The following is a 21663-nucleotide window of genomic DNA, read 5'->3' on the forward strand; positions in this document are numbered from 1 at the left end:
ACTAAACCATACTGTGAAGCAAAGACACTGTTAATGGATAGAAAGATGTGGTTTAGTACATGATTATGTGAAAGACCTTGGAAAGCTCGTCCTTGAAAATATTTTAATTCAGGCAAAATCCAGACATCTTTACCTAAAAGTGCAGTCTCTCTATTTGATAAATTTTCTGTCCTCAATGCAAAAGAAAGCTGGCTATTTCTCACTTCACTGTCTTTTAGAGAGAAACACAATTACTTTTGTGCAGCTTTCAGGTACAAAGTAAAAATAACCAATGCACAGTATTTTCAAAATTTCTTGTTTTCCATAACATTAAAAATTAATTTCATCATAAAAGAAGTCCTACCTTTTCCTTATTTAATTACAAACCTCTCTACAATGTTCTCAGATACATTAACAAGAAAATGCCCTTTGTGCAGAAAGGTAAGAAGTGATTTATCACAGCATATAAAAACAATGTGCTTGAGATGTAAGCTCAGCCAGGCTGCTGGCTAATTTTTCTAAACTGCTGCAGCTTTTACGTATGGCTTCAGATTGGAGTCCTGAAATGAAACATAATTCAGCAGAATGGAGAGCAATTCTTTGCAAATCACCATTAAATAAATCTGTTTGAAAAGTTACTTCTGAAAGTGGCATCCTTTGGAGCTGTATTAATCAGGACCTCACAAACACCAGGCAATTTTGAAAATATTGAGTAGAGGTTGAGATTCTTAGATTGCCCAAATCATACCCTATCTTCTTTTTACAGTGGTACCTGCCATTACAAGTATCCATTTTCTGTTAAGCCATATCAGTTGCAGAGGTGGTTCTTTCTGGTACATTCTTGCAACTTTGAGGAAACTCTGATGAGAAATTGCTTTAGCTGAGGGGGAGCTTTCACTCTGGTCACATCCTGCTCACGTTCTTCTCTCTGCACCTCCCTGGCAGCAGCTCTTGAAGTCTGTTCCAGTGCCATCCCAGCATTGCTGAAAAACACATCAAACAATGATGGAAATATTCCCCGCCTAGGCTGCTGAAGCTGTTTGTCTTCAAAAAAATACCCAAGAAGAAAGCAATCCAAACCAGTGAAAGATAATAGAAACACTTCCCAAGACCACTTATGCTAGGTCTAAAGCTGTTTATTTGCCTTCTTGGGAAGAAAAATATAATCAGTACCTTTAGCGGGCCCCAGCTATATCCATCGTCACTTCTATGCCCCACACAGGAATTTTTTTCCCCAAAAGCTATTCAGACAGCAGCACCCGCATCAGGAAGAAAGGAGTTAAATAACCTGAGCAGTTTTCTGTAAGCCGTTGTAGTGTCCAGTGCCCCAAACTCTGATAGTAAAGATGAACCAACAGCAAAGTTGTCTGTCTTCCAATCAGTTACCGAGCCACTCGTAAAGTTTACAGCAAGGTTTCTTTCTTTTTCCAAGAACTTTGTCTGTGTTAAGCCCTGCATCACCAACAGCTATACGTTAAAACAGAGTCACCGATTCAGGAAAGTTTGAGGTATATGATCACTTTGGTAAAAGAACATTATATAGGACTAAAATGCTGCCTGCTTTAAAGATAGGCCCTTGATATGTAAGACGTTTCTTTGTGAGAGAGACAACATACTTAGGCTACCTGTTATACCAGTCAAGACATGGCATATAAATTTTAAATTCCTAGGCCCTGTCCTCTGTGTGTTAATCCCCACTTTTCCTCACTAGAATTGTTCTGAGTGATTAAATGACAGAAAACCTAAGTCATTTTAGTAACACAGCTGTCACAGAGAAATACTGGTGTAAATCATGAGTTTGGATGACCAAGAACCAGCATGTTACACCAACAAGTGTGTTGAAATTGTTATTTTCCTTTAATTCTGAGGAGACTGAGGCATTTAATTCTTTCCTTAAATAAATCGCACATTGTTTTCCAACTGACCTAGGAAATTTTCATCTCCAACACGAAAGCCTAACATTTGGCATGGGAGGGACAGACAGAGACGTAGAACTCCAGTTACAACTTTGTTGATAGGCTAGACAAGAAGGTAGTTTTACTGCATATTTCCATGTCTTAATTAATTAAAAAACATCTTTTCTCCTTGAAAATGAAGTTCAAGCTCTTTATTAGTCTTAATCAAGAAATTTTCCTTTTCAGTTTCCTGATCTGTCAAGGTTTGACAGACAAGTCCTGAAAATTGTGACTCTGTGGCTTCATTAAATGTCTGCAGATAATTAAATTCCCTCTGGCTCAGTTTTGCCATTTTTTGAAACTGCTGAGTCACTTTCTCACCTTGTTGCAAGGCCTGAAGAAAGTAAGCTTTGAAAGGAAGGAATCTTTTTTAAAAGCAGATGAGGAGGCATTTATGTTAACTTCTTTCCTCTACTTAGGCAATTTACTGAGGAATGATCTATACAGAGAAGTGCAAAGCAACTCTGACTGCTTGGCTTTGCTTATTTTGTCTTATCTCCTTAGATGTCAATGCATCAAAGAAGTTAGGGCTAAGATAAAGTGCCCTTCCAAGTAGTTCCTTGGCTCACATAGGAGTTTTTAGGTTCTTTATGATATTACATTTATCTTTATGAGAGAAAGTTCTCTCAGTCATGGTTAATCAACGCCTGGGATCCTAAACAGTCATAAACGTGTACCCATTATTTTGATTTGTGCTTCAGAATTGATTCTTGGTGAAGCAAAAGAGGGGGAAATACATGCTGACATAATATTGTTCTATTGCTACTTAAGTTATGTAATTCCTTAAACTTATTACTCAAATTCCTACCCTTTGTTGACATTAAGTAACAGTAATGTTTGCAGATGGTTAGGGCTTCTGTACGTTACCATTACCATTTCCACACTCACAGGATGCACTTGTATGATATATGTGAGGATACAGTGAAAGTACTCAGAAGTTTACAGTCTAATAGAAACAAAAAAATACTTGCGGAGGGGGAAAATAAAATTCCACAACTGCAATCTGGCAATTTTTTTTGGAGTTTAGAAGTCATTCCTGTTTGCAACTGCTACTTCTCATGTGCTGTGATGAACCAACTAACTCTGTGTAGTCCTCGTGGTAAAAATGGATTTTTAGCAACAACATACAACAGAAAAATCAGTCTTTCTGCAGAAAAGCTAGTCTTTCATCATGTTCAAGAAAACGAATTTTTTCTTGCCATAAGATGAGGACAGCTGTGGAAGGCAGACTAACTTCATGGAGCAGCAGAGGTAGAAGCAAAGCAACCATCCAGTTTGAAGCAAGACAGGTCAGGCAGCCTCATTTTTCTGCTGCTCCTGCCCATCCCTGCCTTAAATCCTCACCTGCAATTAGAGATGACATGTCCTAATCCTCTTCATACAAGCTATCAGAGGATTGTAACTTCATATGGGAGATACCAGGGGAAGAAAAACTCAGAACAAAAATCCTTCTTTCTTACAAAAGCATTCAATAACAAAGAAGGAAGAACTAAAAATAAAAAGCAGATAGACTGCATGGGAAAGTTTGTTTTGAATGAAATAACTTCAGAAAAACAACTGGGCTTTCAATTTATTGCTGTTCCTTTGTGGATTGCGATCTTGTTTGAGGGTGCAATTTATGCCTGCAAAATTAATTTCATACAAAAGTAGTCGTACCTGTGAGTAGATGTTATCCTCTTTAGGTAATAAAAGAAATAATGAAAATAATCAGATTTGCTTATAGAATTGAATGGTGGCTTCAAAATTGTCAACAAAGATTACTCACAAGACATTCCTACATATTTAACCCTTCACTTACTGTTCACATTCATTTTTGCTGCCACCTTTTTCACAATCGGATAGCAAATATTTATTTTCATTTCATGGCAATGAACATTTGAAAGGAATCACTTATTTACACACAGATAATACGTAATATTATGCTTCAATATTATGTAATATCAGCTTCAAGCCCAGAAATATTTATTGTGGTCAGAAAAATTATCTTTTTTTATCACCATTATTATGCTTATGCCAAGTAAACACATTTTGAGCATATTTCTTTTTCTTTCATTTGTGGCAGGGAATTTTTGACATTTGAGCACAGGCTCTTCCTTCCTATTTTATGCATTTGCCCTCTGGTCATTGTCAACCCCTGCAGTCTGAATAACAAATTCCTCTTTATTGCACTGTCAGTGTGCTGTCATTACTGTGGACTTTTTCTTCTCCTGGAAGGCTGTTTTGTAAGATATTTTTTAAAAGATATGCTACATATGTGTTCAGGATTTATAGGACTGTACTGATCCGTCATTTTCTGGCACATCCGATGCAGTCACTGTAAATCTAATGAAAAAAGAGAATTCTCATCCAACTATGTACATCGAGACATTTGGGGAAATATTATCTACTTCTAACTCCTTTCCCCTTTTACACAGGAAACACAAACTCAGCTCAAGATCGCAGATTGATTTCTCTTCGCCTTTGCAGTAAGGCTGTCATTTTCTTTATGCCACCTCCAGTTCCTGCTGGCTTTTGAGAAAACAAAAAATTGTGTGTGTGTGATTCTGAACCTAGGTCTTCTGCACTTTAGCAAATGGTGCTGCCAGTTGAGCTTTTAAAACAGCTGTCAGATTCAAGTAAAGCTGTTTGGTTTTTTTTCCCATAATTATCTCAGCACAAGATACCATTTAAAAAGTCTTATTAAGCATCCTCCACATGGTAAGAAAGTCACTTTTAGTCTTGTCATGGAATTACTGCAGATGCTATTTTCAACTACAAAAAAAGCTTGCCTTCATATTCCACACATTTCACAAGGCTTTTTCCACTGCTTTCCACAAAGCCCTCATAATATCAATGTCTTTGATAGGAAAGAGGACTGGAATTGATAGTTCTGCTTTTTGCCTACTGGCAGACTTTGACCTGACATAATAAATATTCAGACTTGAAGCAAGAGAACTCTGAGGCTTGAGAAGTGACGGAAGCAATAAATATGCTTCAGAGTTGGACTCAGGTCCAGAATTACTTCTGCTGGACTACTTTCCTAAAGGTAGTTGCCACCACACATAAACTGAGATTATTGGGATTTTGAGCAGACAAAATGATTTTATATTGTGTAAAAAGAGGTTTATTTCTGTTTAGAAATATTAAGTCCCGATAGGTACAACATAACCCTCTGCATCCGTTAAAATCTTGGCTTCTCTTTATTAAACAAAATAGTGAGTTCATATGATTTCGGGTGATTTCCTAATTTTTCCCTTTACCCGGGGATGTTCTACCACAGCAAAAATTACCCTGGTTGTAAATTACTTAGCAATGATTCCAAAAGTCCTTATTTCTGCAGTTTTGTAAAATCTCAGTTTATAGGAATCACTATTCTAAAACCAGCCTCAGTTACTGATTGAACATTACTCTTTTTTTTGTGTTTATGTTCTTAGAAAGCTAAAAGAAAGCACGATCCCATATGAATTTTACCTGCTGGCTATGGAGGATTCTCCTTGGAGATGTCTGTTCAGTTCCCGCGCTGAACCTCTAGGCCCAGGGTATTTACATTTTAATTAGGCTGAAAATGATGGGAGGTAAAACAGCTTCATCCATATTGCTGTATCATCAACAAGGACTCCCACATCCATCCTCCCTTCCCATCCAGACAAGGTTTTCATAAGGGCTTGTAGGCAGTTTGCAAATCTGCCTGTGCAGAATGCGCGGCAGGACCCCAAGCTAGATATCAAGGTGCAAAGAGTGATCTAAGCACCCAGGTGACCTTCCAGTCCCCTTCAAGAGGACACTCTCTCCCCATTCGCACAAGAATGAGGTCATTTGATGGCTTGCCAATGGGGAAATTCTTGACGGCATGAGCACATATGTTGCAGAAATATTCCTTTTTGCATTAGAGGACCAGGAGAGAAAAAGGGAGCACAATACACAGTTGTGATAAAGAGGATGAAAATATGAAGATGGAGAAGCTGGAAGGCAAGGAGGATGGGAAAAGGATAGACTGTAAATGGAAGGCATGTACTGAAAGGACTTAGAGTTTGACAAGAAACAGAGTCTCTCCCTATCTTCCTAGAAGAGCCAAACGAAATCTCTGAGCTATGTAGTTGCTTCCTAGACATTCCGATACGTATAATTTCTTATCTTGGAATGAAACATAGCACACAAGATCTCAAACAGGGACTAAAACCAGCTTCCCCCCCCCCATTCCTTAAGACAGAAATCCCTTTGAGTATTTTTAGATTTTTTAAAGTTATCCCAGTTCTTGTAAACTCTTGCATTCTCATACAGAACATAGTTTTGTATGATGGAATGTGTTGAGGGAAGAGGATGCAGGCAATGGTTATGCTGAAACCTCCAAGCAAAATCAAGCAAGAGGGCTATTCTGCCTCTGCCTCAATCAGTTGTTGCTGATCATCGGTTGGATGCTTAATGAGATACAGCTAAGTACATTATTTCTCATGTCTTTAGAGCTGCATATTGCCGTAGTAGGTCATGCTGGTCACTCTACCTTCTGTCCTTCCTAGCCTTGCATAGAGATAGAGAAATCTGCATTGCAAAGGAGGGGAGGCAAGGAGAGAGAGCATGAGTGCTTGTTTTACTATTTAAATTCTATTTTTGCTGCCAGTAAGTTAGATTTTGAAGGTTAATGCTCTGTACAGAGAAGGAAACTTATTTTTGAAAAATGTTAAGTCTCGTGTCTACCAGTGGCATGGGTGCAGAAATACTAACAGCATTAACTTTTCCATGTTTTTTTCAATACACACAGGATTGATGTTATAATTCATGATTTGCTGGGTGTCTTGCTGGCCATTGCTCTTCCTCTAGCAACAGTGAAACCCAGGCTTCCTGAAGTTGTGCTGACAACATCAACAAACCATGTCACTGACTATCCTAGCACCTAGGCCATAATATCATGTAGATGTTACAACAAATAGGCCTGTAACCATCCTCAAAACCTGCCCCAGACAGCTTTGAGCTGTAAGAGAACTCATCTGGTACCAAGTCACAGCCAAATATTAATAGAATTATATTCTGGATAAATTACCACATTATTCGATAATACGTGAAAAATCATTAGGTTTTATCTTTTTTTCCAGGAAATCAATGATCTTTCCTTATTTCTTTTCTCACTTTGTCTTCTTTTTGTTCATTTTTCTCTGCAGTAAATAGGAGTTGACTATTAGCACCTGACAGATGCTCTCAGGTGCTAATAGCATGAGATACACTAAATCTGCTGGTTTAGCTACACAGCACAGACTTCTTTCTCCTCCTGTTTCTTTTACTGACCATTGATCTTCAGAAAAGTCCAAGGCTGACTCTTTGCTTTCTCACAGGTTTTCACAGTATCTGGTGTTGCAAAGGGTGGTTTTCCTACTTCCAGATCAATCCCCAGACTTTCTGGCACAGAGGCATCTTTTCCAAGGCACAGGAAATGGTGAGTTGCTTTCTACCCTCGTATGTAGAGACTCTCCATGTGTGTTTGTGCAGGATATACCCAATTTAAAGGAAATTAGATTCATTAAGTTGGGTCATCCATAGGGGTTCTGCAAAGCATGTTGAACAGAGAGTTTTGCTGAGCTCTGTGAGACTGACCTTTCTGTGAAGTAGTGCAGGAGAAAGAGAGAAAAGTCTGCACTGTGAAAAGCCTAAAGCAATAGAGGAGGCAAACATAGCCAGGTAAGGGTTGACCTATAGGGTTATTGCAGACTTAACTGGGTCATCTGAGTACACACAGCGCAACGGAAAGCTGCAGACCAGCCAGGGAAATGATGTGAAAAAGGACAATTAGTTTAAAGAAAGGAGGGCAGTTGCCAATGGAGGGACAATTGAATAAACTGAGAACATCCAGCACAGTCTAAGTGGTTCAGGTGCTACAGGAGAAGCTTAGTTTGCAGTCCTAGATCTGACCGACCTTCTCCACGGCCTTGGACATTTAGACACTCAACATCCACTTCAACTGAGGGGAAAAAAACAACGGTGGCAATATAACGCTTCATTTCACAGATATATTTTAAAGACTTAACCTTTGTAAGACATTTCGAAGATGAAAAGCACAGCAGCACTCATTACTTTGCTTAACCAAATTTCTCTGTGCCTAGCTGAACCTAAAATCTTTTGATGTTAGCTCATCACAAAGATATTTTGTGAGATTTTTTTCTCGCTTTTATGTTGGCCTGTGGCCATTTCATGCCACTATATGCTTGTTTTTATTTCTGCTTTTGCTATGTGTAGTCTCTCAAAGAAGTTACTTTTCCCATAGCACATAAATGTAGGTTTTTTAACAACATGAAAGATGAAATATCCAAATTCTTGTTTCCCATAATGATAACATTTCATAAAGCATTTACAGCTGGTTTGAATACAAAAATATTTAAAAACAGAAGGGTAAAAGTTCCTGCAACACTATCAGGAGACAAGACTGTCATTCAATATTGACATGTCTGGATAATAAAAAAAGAAGAAAGAAATTAAAATCTTCAGCAGTCAATTGCCCATGCAAACGCACACGAAGTATGATTGCTCATAAGCAGACTTGAAAATTGCACATACTGAGAGGGAGTAGAACAATGTGCCACTGTTGGACATTTGAAGACATTCTTCCTAGGATATTTAATCTCATTACTTTTTTTGCTAGAGGAAGAAAAAACGCCTCAAAGTTGATGTTTTCACATGTTATAGTACTCCTTTCTCTCGCTTTTATCTACACAAGTTCAGAGTCCTAGCTTCTCAGGATTGTGTCCGCACTCTTGGTATCTGAAAGATCTGGCAAGGTGTGCTTTCAAAGTGTTACTTTACAGTGAAAGAGGCAAAGACAAGGTTGCTGTGCTTGTAATAAAAGAGTAATTAAAAAGTGTCACTGGGTAACTGAAAAAAATGATGAAAATAATAAAGTCATCTAATTGTTTCATGGTGATCTTAATGAGACATTCAGATTTTAGTGAAAAAATTGGTCAGAATACAGGCCAACTGCAGCCTTTGCAAGTCTTTCCTGCTGCCATGAAAAACATGTACAGAAAGACAACTTTATACTTCTAAGTTGGATTTCAGCTTGGCAGGAATTCCTCCAACTGCCAAATTAGAGGATGAACGAATCAGATACTGGAAGTGTATGCTGAATGGGAGCTCTTCTGATCTATGACCTCACCCCATTGCTGCTTAATTTAGCTTTTAAAAAGGTGATTAAAGAATGCATGGAAAATCAGGACAAATTCATTGTATATCTGTAATGAGACTCACGTAACAAGACAAAATAACTGTCAAGGCTTCAGGAAGACAGCAAGGTAGATAATAGTCTTTGTCTCTAACAGAGTTTTAGGCTGGGAGTTGTGTGCTAAACTGCATGAAATGCGTGCTCTGGTCCATCCTGGGTTCAGCTTTGAAAGTCAGCAGCATCTGAACTGAATGCAGGTAGGGGGTTAATGCCTCTCAGCACAGCTGTGCTCATCATACCGAAAAGGATGAATTTTAGACTGTGTCTGGGCAGTTCGTCAGATTCAGGTGCGGGGAATGTTTGGTTTGAAAGCTTCTCTCTGCTTTCCTCTTACCATTTTTAAAACCTACTTTCTTCTTACTATTTGTTGTTTTGCATCTAGCACAAGAGAAATTTTGGCTATTGATTAATTCTATTATAATGCCTGAGTTGACATTATAGAGAGAAATTACCTGGTGGGAGAAGATGGAAGTATAAAAAGGCCTTTTTTTCTTTTTTTTTTTTGATGGCAGTGGGTTTGCTGGCTGCACGCTAGTTTCCAAAAGACAATGACAGACTGGCAGCTTAAAGAAAACAGGTCTTGACAGCCCGCTTTAGCGCACCGAAAAGTTTTGTAACAGTTTGTGTCATATAAAGCACTTTCATACCATCTGTGATCCAGCAGGAAAGGGTTGCTCTGTCCCAGGCAGAACCTTTTCTCTTTGCATAGTCACAGGAGTGGATGGAGCCAGGTAGCAGAATTGTAAGAGTTGTCTCTGGCTGGATGTATGCGGAGCGTCAGCTTCTCCCGTAAGCCCTCTCTGTATTCCTGTCAAGAGCAGCAGCACAGCCCAGCAGACAGGCAGGGATGCAGACAAGTATCAGGCTCGTACCACTGTTATGTTAGTGCCCCTTTTTTTTTGTTTTAATACTGAGCTGACTTGCTGAGGAAAAGAAATAACATAAGCAAAGGTGGAAAAGGGAATGCAACCGAAAGGTGAGCATGTGTCTCATTAGTGCTTACTATGCGAGTTCCTTACGTTCTGGAGAAGGTAAAAATATTTTAATGAGGAAAACAGCACCTTTTCAAATTTTTCTTTTTAAAAAAGGCTTTATAAGGGAAACCTATTTCTAAGATAAACATAGGTAACACATGCACTACCTGCAACTTCAGTAGAAACCTTCAGGGAAATCAGAAAGCAGAGTACCTTGATTACATTAAATTGACTTCTTCAAACAGTGGTGGTTTTCATTATTAAATAATTGTATGTTTTTAGTATTGGGAGAAGGGATATAATGAATACTAATACTTACTAAGTAAAATAAAGGAGTATTTCCTATAGAACTATCAGTTCCAGGGTTTTTGTGCTAGCAAAGTCCTGTATGCCTATGGCAATGTAAAAGTAACTGAGTTGCCAAAATTTTCTTTGATTTCTCAGAATTGAAAAAAAAAACAGAGAACGATCTCTGAAAAGAGAAAACAGGCCCTCCCATACAGTAAGCCCTAAATGCAGTCTCTGCTTTCAGTATTGTCCACTTAGAGGCTCAATACTTTTTCTCATTCTCATTACTATTTCATGGGTTTTTCTTATTTTAATGAATTTCTGTGCTCAGGCACATAGTTATTTTCTGGCTATCTTGCTTCATTATTCTGATGGAAGCAGTCTTTTAATTTAAAACATTATTATTAAAAATAATACATGAAAGGCTTATCTGAAAGATATATTGTTTTGGCAATAGATGTGAATCAAAATGCAACTGTCTAGATACTTAATTATATATTTTAATGGAAGACTTTGAGTAAAGCTTAGGCACAAAGTAGAAAAGTACTTATCATCATTTATCATTTAAATTACCAGCGTAGTTGTAGACTATTAATATGTTTCTTATACCTCAATAAGGTCGAGACTGAAGCTAGTTCAATGGACTGCAGTTAGCTTTTGATGTCTCTGTCCTTGGAATACATTGCCACAGCAGTTCTCCAAAAAGACAAGCTATTCTTGCATCTTTTCTCCAACGCATTAAGCACTAGCATCTTTCAGCATCAGGAAGGCTTTTATTATGCCACTTCCTCTTTTGAAATTCACATAAATATTCACCATCTATTTGCCCTTGAATGTACTCCAAACTTGTTTTTTTCCTTTGTGATCTTACAGGGTACTCAATATCACTTATGCTAAGGGTGGTCCATAAGAATGTGTGCTAAATAATGCCTTCTCTGGGACATACATCATATACTAAGCTGTCTAGATTATATTTGATTTTATTTTTAGTTTTGGAACTTGCAGGGTTGTTTTTTTCTCAGCTCAATACAAACAACTGACTGTAGTTTACTGAGAATCCTGAAGTTTACCAAACAGTGGTTAGAGCATCCTGGAGGCTCATGATGACCAACAAACTCACCTGATACCAGTTCATCTTTACCTCAGCTGAGGATATGAGATGGAGTTTAATCTCTGCAGTGCTCCATGTAACTCAACCCTTGGCTCTTTCTTCAGAGCTGGTCTGTTCTTTACTGCCCAATCTCCTGGCAGCCGCCTCTTATCCAGACACCTTTGCGATGTTGCAGAGATCTCTGTAAGGCTGCAATCTGGGACAATGCATCCTGAATGTTTATGAAGGCAGAAAATCATTTGGGCTCACAGAATCTTCTAAAATATGCAAGAAGACTCTCTGGTACCTTAGTCCTTCCCAAAGGGCAGTATAATGCAGATTTGAAGCACCAGCCTATCAAGGTCTCATGTTGCTGCCTGTGTAAAGTGTGCAAGCATCCTCTGAAACCTCAAGGTCATGAAGTATTTCACTTCCCTCCACAAGCACCTCCAGCAAGACAGAGACATAAGCTTATCATCTTGCTGTACAACTGATTCACATCTAATACACAGAGGGATGCTTGTGTGTTTTTTAACTGATTTAGTATTTGACCACTGTTACTTGCCTGCTGGCCATCTTTTTGTTTTGTAGCAGTCTGCCAGCTGAAAACTAGATGTTTTTAACATAGATGTTCACACAGAAAGTCACCATATAAATACTAGCAATTCCCTATTTGTAGATAGCTCAACTAAAACAATTCCTGGAGTTTGCAGACAGAAACAATGCCAGTAGGTATATGTTTTTTCTCAGCAACGTTTTGGCCATCTGGTTTCTTCTCTGATCTCTGTACCCTCACTCCATGAACATATGCACTAACCTAGTCTTTTGACACCTTAACAAGGAGTCATCATGACAGATAAAAGACAGGATTTAGAAATGGAAAAACTGAAATGCAGATAGGCCTTGGTTGCAGAAGTATTTCATTTTGGAATAGTGTTTGCCCTCATTAATATAAAATAATAGCCTTTTTGTTCAAATACTTAGGACTTTCCCTGATATTCGCTCAAATCTTAGAGCCTTAGCTACATTCAGAAAAACTGATAATTTTAAAATTGTTTTACTTTCATATAATAGAGTTCATTCAAAGAGTTTTATCAAAATTCCTACCTGTTACATTTGACTTTGAGGTTATTTTAATTATACTGGAACCCTCTAACTTGAAGCTAAAGTAACTGAGATGCTGCACTTCAATCAGAAATTCCAGACAATTGGTACAGACACTGAGGCAGAAGAAGACCTATCAGAAGATTGTACTTAATGACATTTCTACAAGACATCTGAAAAGCTGACCTTTGCCAAGTGCTTCTTTTATCACGAGTTGCAAGAAATATGTTACTTCTTTAGGTTATAGCTGCAGAAGACTCTATCAGCTGAAATCATGCAAGTTGTAATTCTATTGAAGTCAGTGTACTCTGGGGAGGACAATTCTAGCTACAGATGAATAGGGTCATTTACACTTAAGCTAAGGAAAGGCAAGTTATTGCTATTTCAGTAAAATACATACATTTATAATAGTTGGGGGAAAAAATTGTTCAGACTCTAAAGATGATGGTAAATACAATACACTGATAAATTTGTGCCCTGCTTTGAACACGGTGTTGTCATCACCTAAGCATGTTTACTTGAAACAAACCAAGCTCTGTTATTGAAGATAGGATTGATACAGCAAAGCTCAGCAGATTCCCTTTTGAAAGGCTCAGCAGACAAACACTCAAATTTGGGATTTTATTCAGGACCTAAGATATAGAGAGACCTAAGATATGGAGAAGAGGAGGCTGAAGGGAGACCTTATTGCTCTCTACAACTCCCTGAAAGGAGGGGGTAGACAGGTGGGGGTCGGTCTCTTCTCTCAAGTCACATGCGACAGGACGAGAGGAAATGGCCTCAAGTTACGCCGGGGGAGGTTCAGGCTGGATATTAGGAAAAGTTTTTACACTGAAAGGGTTATTAAGCATTGGAATGGGCTGCCCAGGGAGGTGGTTGAGGCACCATCCCTGGAGGTGTTCAAAAGACAGGTTGATGTAGTGCTAGGAGGTATGGTTTAGTGATGGTGATGCTCCTTGTTTGTTGTGTGGGTGTCTATTTTTGTCAGTTAGGTTGACGGTTGGACAAGATGATCTTTAAGGTCCCTTCCAACCTAGAAGATTCTGTGATTCTGTGATATAGTAATACAGGTCTTTTCTGTGGCACCCGGATCTATTTCACAGAAAAGACATCTCCTTCCCTTTCCAAAATGCCTCCAGTGTTGGATTCTTAGGATACTAAGCATCAGAACAATGCTGCATTAGAATCTATTCCTACTGACTAGGTTGATAACACAAACTTCCCAGCAAAAAATTGTCATACATCCCTTATTGTTCTCTGTCAAAGCTTGAACATCAGTACCTGCAAATTTAGGGTAGGATTCATCTGGTCAAAGAGAGACATCTGTACCTGAACCAATCCCTCCAAGCTTCCTTTTGCAGTAATGGAGAGAAACAGCCACTCGTAAGGAGGGAGTCTTCTGGTCTAAATAGGTCAGCTCAATCTCACCCTGGTAGTTACTTCACTCCTTGCCCATAAAGAGTGCCTAAGGTGCCAAAGGGTACCTGTCTAGCACAGGTAAAAGCATCACATCATTTTTACCTTAGGGCAGACAGCTAAAAGCAGGAGAGATGAATCCCACTGACAGTAGTTGGAAAATTTAGAAAACTGGAGAGTTTAATTTCCTTTTATATAAACAGCTGCATAAAACTTTCTTACTTAGTAGGAGTGGGTAACTCCAGGGAGAACAGTAGTTTACCAGAAACATAGTGAAGAAAAAAAAGAAAAAAAAAAAAGATTCATAAAGTAAATCTTTTTGCAATCTCCCCAGTGTAAGGGAAGAAGTAGTATGATCTGTTCAAGAACAGTTGGTAAACTTTACTTTGGTAAGTAATAATTTCCATGAGTTCATCTGGGTGATAGCTGTTGCACACTTTAAGAGTCCTCGCTGCAGAGTTTTGGAGTTTTTTTAGAGATCTCTGTTCTTGTATGCCTCGTCTATAGCTAAGGGCTATAACCCATGAAAATCAAAGCTCGTATGTAAGTCCTGAAAGAGTGTGTTGGTTTTTAATTGAGCCTATCATTAGAAATTTCTCTCCTGGGATTTTTCAGGTCTTTGGAAAGAAAGATCAATATCTATACACAGGAAAAATGCACAACAGCCAATTGAAAATACTACTTATTCTAAATACAGGATTTCTTAATATGGCTGTAACCCACAGCAGTTTGCAAAGATTAATTTGCTAATAAAGAGTGGTTTGACAAAGCATGATACTTCAGAGTCACTGCTGACATGCTAGAGGTGATGGAGCAGCTAAGAGACTGCTGATGGCCTGGAAATGGGATAAAAAACCCCACGACCTTGTATTTTTCCTATGAGTAAACAAGTATTATTTGCAGAATGTAGTTGTCAAAAATCTGTAAGGAATTTACTAAGCCTGTACATACTGGGATTTATCTTCTTTTCAGTAACTCAAATTTAACTGAGATTTCACAAAGATGCCAAGGCCATGTGTTTCCCCAACAAGATTATCCCATGTCAAATGTCAAGGTCGTAAAAGTCTTCTAGAATTTCTCATCAAGAAAAATATTCACAGACATTTTATATTGGCAAAATGACTTAAATTTTCTATGTCTTCCCCTGGAAAAATGGCTCCTGGAAAATTTTCTAACATATATTTCCTGGAAATGTTTTTTCCTTCTTTTCCTTCTGTTAAAAAAAGAAATAAATAACCCAAGGCAGACTGAAAATGTCAACCAGCCGGTTAAGGTTAGCTTAGAGAGCAGAGAACAGTAGAGAAAACAGCCCTGAAAAAAAAAGGGCTTTGGAATGGAAATTTTTGTACAGTCTTAATCAGACTTCTGCCTATCCCTGCACCAGTCTGGAAATGCAGATTTAAGTCTGCACTCATTAAGATCATAAAGGGACTTGCTATTTACTTGACCAGGCAAACAAATGTCCAGTTCTCTGAGGTCAGTTATAAATGAGTACTGTACTTCCTTCACTTTGGACAAGGACTTGTCTTAAAACACACACAATACATTTAACTTTATCTAAAACACTAACAGCAAGATAGGAAGAAGCCTAAAATCAGAAATTGCCAGCTGAAAATATAATTAATATTCTTAAGATTAATTGCATCATTAAGCAGTTTACATTTTTTTATTGTAACTTACAAAAAGGCAACTGTAAAATACAAAAAAGCTATGTTTGTCCAGGAGGAAACATTAAAGCTGTATTTGAACTTCATGTCTTTAGACATTTTGGTCATTGTCTCCATAAAATGATTTCTAGAGTTTAGTAATTTTTAGCATTTATGGTCCTGAACCACTACATAAAAATGAGGAAGCTGCTGAGAAAACTGGTGTGGATTCAGGCAGGTATTTAAAATAACAGAAACTGACCATTTGGCAACAACACTGGTGGCTGGATGCCAAGATGCTGCTCAGGAAGATGGATTTTGAACTGACCTGTAAGAAGAAAGGGCAAGACTTGAGAGTTTTGCCGTTCTTCCTCACAAGCTCAGAGATGTTGCTCTTTCTGGACTTTGTTCTTGTCTTTCTCCCTTGCTGCTTTGAAGGCACACAAACATAAGCCCCAGCCTTCGACACTTGTGATCTATGATTCTAAAGCATAAAACAGTTGCATTACTTGGAGGCTACAGATGTATGTCATACATAGGATCAGACACTCAGCACGCCCCTGTAACCAGGGACTGTAATCAGCAGCTTAATTGCTGCACTGCATAAGCCGTGACTCTATCTAAGGTACAAAAGCATGAATATGAAGTCTGTCCACTACATTGCATAGAATTATCCTGGAGTGGGTATTTGTTCATAATTGCTCAAATGCCTAGAAACCCATCTTGTACTGAACAAACATACAGTACTAAGTGGTCCTTTTGCCAAAGAGCTTTCAGTATAAGCAGGCAAACTGAAGGCTTGGGGAAAACTGGTTTGGAAAATAATTGTGGTCCTGCCTCACTAAACAAATTGTAACATTTTAAGTGAAGTCTTTCAGAAACTGAAGTTATGCCAGGCAACTGAAGTCTGCATGTGTAGGGATTTAATAGTTTACACTTGCCCTCCATCAAACACACCTTCAGTTGTAAACTGACATCCCTAAAAGAATTTCCACAAGCAACTGTTTTATCCTATACACAGCATGTAGATCTTCCTGTTCTCAGTTGTCCTTGGGTCATACGTAATGACTTGAAGCTGGCTAAGCAGTGTGGCTTCAAACCTTTTGAAAACAGCTGGACTACGAACAACCTCAGTTCAGTGTGAAAAGCAGGTGGGCCAGCACAGCCCTCTTTGCTGCCAGCAAGCTATGGTTTCAGCCTGCGTTTACATTAAACCACAGTACCAGAAATCTTCAGTGGTTGCAAGTATGATAAGCAGGATTTAAAAACGTACATGCAAAAATCTCTGTTCCTGTTTGAGTGGTTTCTATTTTTTGCCTCACTTCTGACCCCTGACCACCAGAGTGGGACTTCAGTTCCCAGGGTGATACCTGTTTTCCAACCTTTCCAGCTTTCCCCTGTCCTTCCACCCTAGTAGTTCTAAAGGATTTTTTCCAAATGCAACAACAGACTGACCTGGGATGCACAGGAAAGGTGAAGTTCTTTTTCAAGTTGTTAGCAAGTTGTCCCTGGAGAAAAGCAAACAGTAGTCCTCACGTATGATCTATCCTGCCTAGATTTTGAAAGACAATCACCAGGAGATATGAATAGCACTTTTCCATCAAGAATCTTTGCACCTTCATCAGGGCCTGCCCCTATCGGAAAGCACAGAGGGGAAAATAAAAACCAAAAACCCACAACAAACCCCCACACAGAAAACTTTGCATGGATTTGAAGGAACCCTGTACTCTCTGCATTTTGTTTGCAGCCTCAGGAAAAGGTGGCCACGGCCAAGGGAGAGTTTGTGTTTGGGGCTTTGGTGCCTTGCTGCTGTTGCCAGTTCTGGGTGGCTTGATTACAATCACTTGTACTGTAAACACAAAGGTGCACAGCGTAGCAGAAGCACAAAGTACAGCCATGCCTGTTTCAAACGAATTAGCCTTCTGATTTCAAAATACTGAAGAACATTTCTTGATATCTTAAATAATTCAGTGGTAGAAAGAGCTAGTGGCAAAGTTTAGCAGTTTATCCTGCAGAAGGGAAAATCATAAGTTTGTGGAAAACAGGGAATTATCCATGTTCCTGAGCTTATCTTAGGATCTAAGTATGAAAACCCAAGGCATATAGAAGAAAACCTAAGGAAATCAAGCTAACTAAAGGCTTTTTGTACTTTGAAGTGCTGAGCTAACTTGCTGAAACTTGTATCTTATATTCAGTTATTCACTCATGAGATGCACAAACAAAATGACTCACGTTAAATGACAGTTTTTATACTTCAGTGTGGTACGAGCTCTGGTATAGCAGAGCTCTCACTTATTCTCAACTAAAGAAAAGCAAAGCTTAAAGCAGAAGCAAGTGAAACAAATGATGACACTGATAGGTGGAAACAACTGGAGCCTCTAGCTAACCTCAGCACAGAAGCCTTCACCAAATGGGAAGCTGCTACTTTTGGCACAGTTGTACGACTACAGTTTGCAGGTGATACTTTTCAGTTCTCAACTGCAACTATGCTCTTCATTTCCGTAATTAAGACAATGCTGCTGGATTCAGTCTTTCACCATCCCAAGATACACCATTTGTTTGTTGCAGAACAAATGAACACGAGAGAAGAAAACTTTTCATCCTGGTTCTCCAGGGCTTAGAAGCATTCTTTGAGTCAATTAACCATCTTGCAAAAGCTTTCCAGCTTGAATAGAAGGATCCCATGACACTAAACAGAACATTGTCCCTTTCATTTCACAATTATGAACCAACAGAAAGAAGATCTTTCATGCCACTACTCAGGTTCCTTTCAGCGAGGTGCAAAAGACCTGCTGTTACTGGGTCAGACCTTTGTGACAGCCTCCAGCCATAGTCACATCAGGACAGTCCTACTCAAAATGGCTTAAAAGTTCCTGAGATGGAGGTTACAGGTAGAGTCATTGTGTTCAATAACAGTGCTGGATCTTCATCCATGAATTTGCCACCACCCGATTTCAATCTATTTTTATTGTTGACTGTTTCAGCTTTCTGTGGCAATGAATGCTGCAGTTTTAATAACTTCATAGCCAGCGTCTCATGAATTCTGTAATAGGGCATGTCCTTTGATGTTAAAAATATGCTGGCAGGTACTTCCACTGCTTCCAGTGGAATTTCTCTGTAATTTATCTTGCTTAGCTAAAAGATGAATTTGTTACTTTAGGCCTCAAACTGAATATGCATTATATAGATTGAAAAAACTAAAGGAGAGGATTTTGCTTGCACATTTCATCTCTAAACAGTTCTAAATTAAATTACTTACCTTGAAATGATCACTTTAGTAGTGGAAATTAAAACTCATAAACTTTATCCAAGTTCAGGATTCTCTTCCACTGTGATAAAACTCTGGGACCAGCCAACACGCTTACAGCCCTGAAAATTAAACATAAAATACATAAAATTTTAAATGAGTCTGTCACAACCATATGGATTTTATATAAGGTAACTTGAATTTTGAAAACTCTTGCTTGGACTACCTTCACAATGGCATTTTAACACTGAAAAAAAAAAAAAAAGATTTTATATAAGGTAACTTGAATTTTGAAAACTCTTGCTTGGACTACCTTCACAATGGCATTTTAACACTGAAAAAAAAAAAAAAAGGAACACCTCTCTCCCCTATTTTGTTATATTTTAAAAATAACAAAAAAAAAAAAAGCTTTCTTAAGAAACCTTTAATGGTTTCTTATGGAATGTTTAGGACCAGATCTGAAAATTAGTACTTACATGAATTTATTATTTGCTTCAAAACAATTTATTCAGAACTAATGGAACAGAAACAAATTAAAATGTCCCTTCAGATTTCAGTCAGGGCACATATTCTTTTATAGGTCTTTTACTCCAGCCTTTCAAAAGCTAAAATTAGCTTTGCATTAGTGAAACAGATAATGCATCCTCCTTCTTATAGTCAGAGATGATACAGTAAATAGTGATTAGTTTTAACACGAGGTCTACAGCAGAAACATTTCTTAATTTATATTCATTTATGTCCATGAGTGATGTCAAGCTGTCCTTTAGGTTCACTATTTCCAAATTTTATTGAAAATTGACATTTATGTCAGCTTTAGTAGTTGCTTTTTAAAAAACGTTTATTAATTTTTTAAAATAAACATTCTCTTTATCCCCTGCTGCCTGCCAGACAGCTTGCTTGGAAAAAACCCCACATCTTATTTCAGATTAAACCTGTTATGTATTTTCATGGAATGTAATAATCTTCATATAACAGCAAAGTAACAGTAAAGCAGTGATTTTATAGTGCCATAAAAAGTATCCTTTTCCCAGGATTTTCAAGCCTGCAACACGCAGGTTGATACAATCAAAAACCACCTAGATAACGTGGCTGAAAATGGTGAGAATGATGTAAAACTAGCATGTGCATTATAAGTAAGGTGGATGCTTTGGGGTTTGGTAGCTTGGTTTTTATGCAATCCTGCCCCTGGTCACTGCTGGAAAGACAACTCTGTGAGTGCAGAAATTTTTAAGCCTCTGCCACATCACACAGCTCAATTGTCCAACCCCCCCCCCAAAATATCCTGTTTATTCCAAAGGCTCAGATGTATTTCTTAATTAAATCTTGACAGTTAAATTGTAGCTTACGGAAACAACCTATGGTGGTTTGTGAGCCAGCATCTGTGCATATTAAAACAGCACTTGACCAGATGGGTTTTTTACAGTTCAGTCAGGTATGCCTCAAAAGCATTATCACGGATAAGCAGTAGCTATTTCACTAATAAGTACACTGTGTCTGCCTCTGGGATGAAACACAAAGCTTCTCGGGGAGTCCACAGTGCTGTAAAGCACAGTCATAATGTTTGGTACTTTGTTCTGCTGCAAAAATCCACAGTTTACTCAGACACCAGGTTATTTTTCTGATCCTCTTCCCCTGGTATCAGTGGTGTCTTACCAGCCCATGTAACCAGAGGTGTTATTATTGCCATTCTCTTTAATTCCCCCCTCTGACCTAAATTCACTCATCTGCTTGTTAGTCTTTCACTTATAAATAGACTTTAAATGTTACTGTGTGACTTCAAACTTATGTTAATAGATAACACCACCCACTCCTACTAAAGAGAAATACTATTTTTCATTATCTTACAAGTTTAGAGCCGTAACTAAGGCAAATTTGAACCACACTTTAAACATCTCAGCCCAAACGCACGCACATTTCAGAAGTGCTCATTAATATCTTTCGAATAATTATTTTCTTACCTCTTGCAGTTACTGAGGTGATCTTTATTACTGAAAAACAGTGTTGCTTTACAAAGGACAGTGTCACAAAGCTCATCTTCCTCTTGATTTTGAATTCTGTTTTTCACTTGGAGCAATGACAGTCTTGACCTTCCTTGCCCTGTGGTTACTCCTTTACAAAACCAAATGCATCAGTAGGAGTGTAAGAGCATGCGTTGTGTTCAGCAGCACAGAAGAACCCAAAGGGATAGGGAGTGTAGTACCTCAGTTAAAAATTGCCAGCAGAAGCTGGAAGCCACTTAAACTAGAATGGGAATTTCTGCTTTCCCTTAAGATGTTTCTATAGAGGCATACAGCATTTTCCACAGAGAAGGAATAAACACTTAGAATTTAATCTTCATCTAGAAAAAGAAAGCATTACAATTATAAAATAGGCACCTGGAGCTACATTGAAATTGTCTCTTTGGCCACCAAACTAGCTGGTGTGGATAGTGTTGTAAGCTTGCTGCTCAGACCATGCAGCCTCTGGAGCAAACACATCACTTGGCAGTAACTAACTCAACTTGTGGAAAGAAATCCATGGAAAACTGCTGCATGTCCAGGGACTTCCTGAAAGTTCAGGAAAACTGTTAGAGACCAGGAAGGTTCCTGAGGGAAATTCTACCTGCACTTCCTTTGTTCATACACTGTTCCATAAGCTTACACTTGGGATGCTTTTCTGCCACATAGTTCTTATCATCCCTGTGTTTGGCAGAGCTGAGAACAGACATAAAGGTAGCCATAGTGACAGTTGCTTATGGGAGAATCTAACAGGAACTAGGCAATGCTATAGGAAGGCATAATT

At 38.4% G+C, this 21663-nt stretch overlaps 1 protein-coding gene across 2 annotated transcripts in view; it reads left to right on the plus strand.

Moving 5' to 3' along the window:
* HTR1F (5-hydroxytryptamine (serotonin) receptor 1F, G protein-coupled) overlaps positions 1–21663 on the plus strand; it is a 114516-nt gene that overhangs the window by 42235 nt on the left and 50618 nt on the right. For both annotated transcript variants that reach the window (XM_014947153.1, XM_014947154.1), the window contains exon 2: positions 7241–7341. The gene's annotated coding sequence lies outside the window, so the exon portion shown is untranslated. The remainder of the gene's footprint in view (positions 1–7240; positions 7342–21663) is intronic.

The sequence above is a fragment of the Calidris pugnax genome, unplaced genomic scaffold (assembly GCF_001431845.1).
Source record: "Calidris pugnax isolate Ruff unplaced genomic scaffold, ASM143184v1 scaffold95, whole genome shotgun sequence".
Classification (NCBI taxonomy): domain Eukaryota; kingdom Metazoa; phylum Chordata; class Aves; order Charadriiformes; family Scolopacidae; genus Calidris; species Calidris pugnax.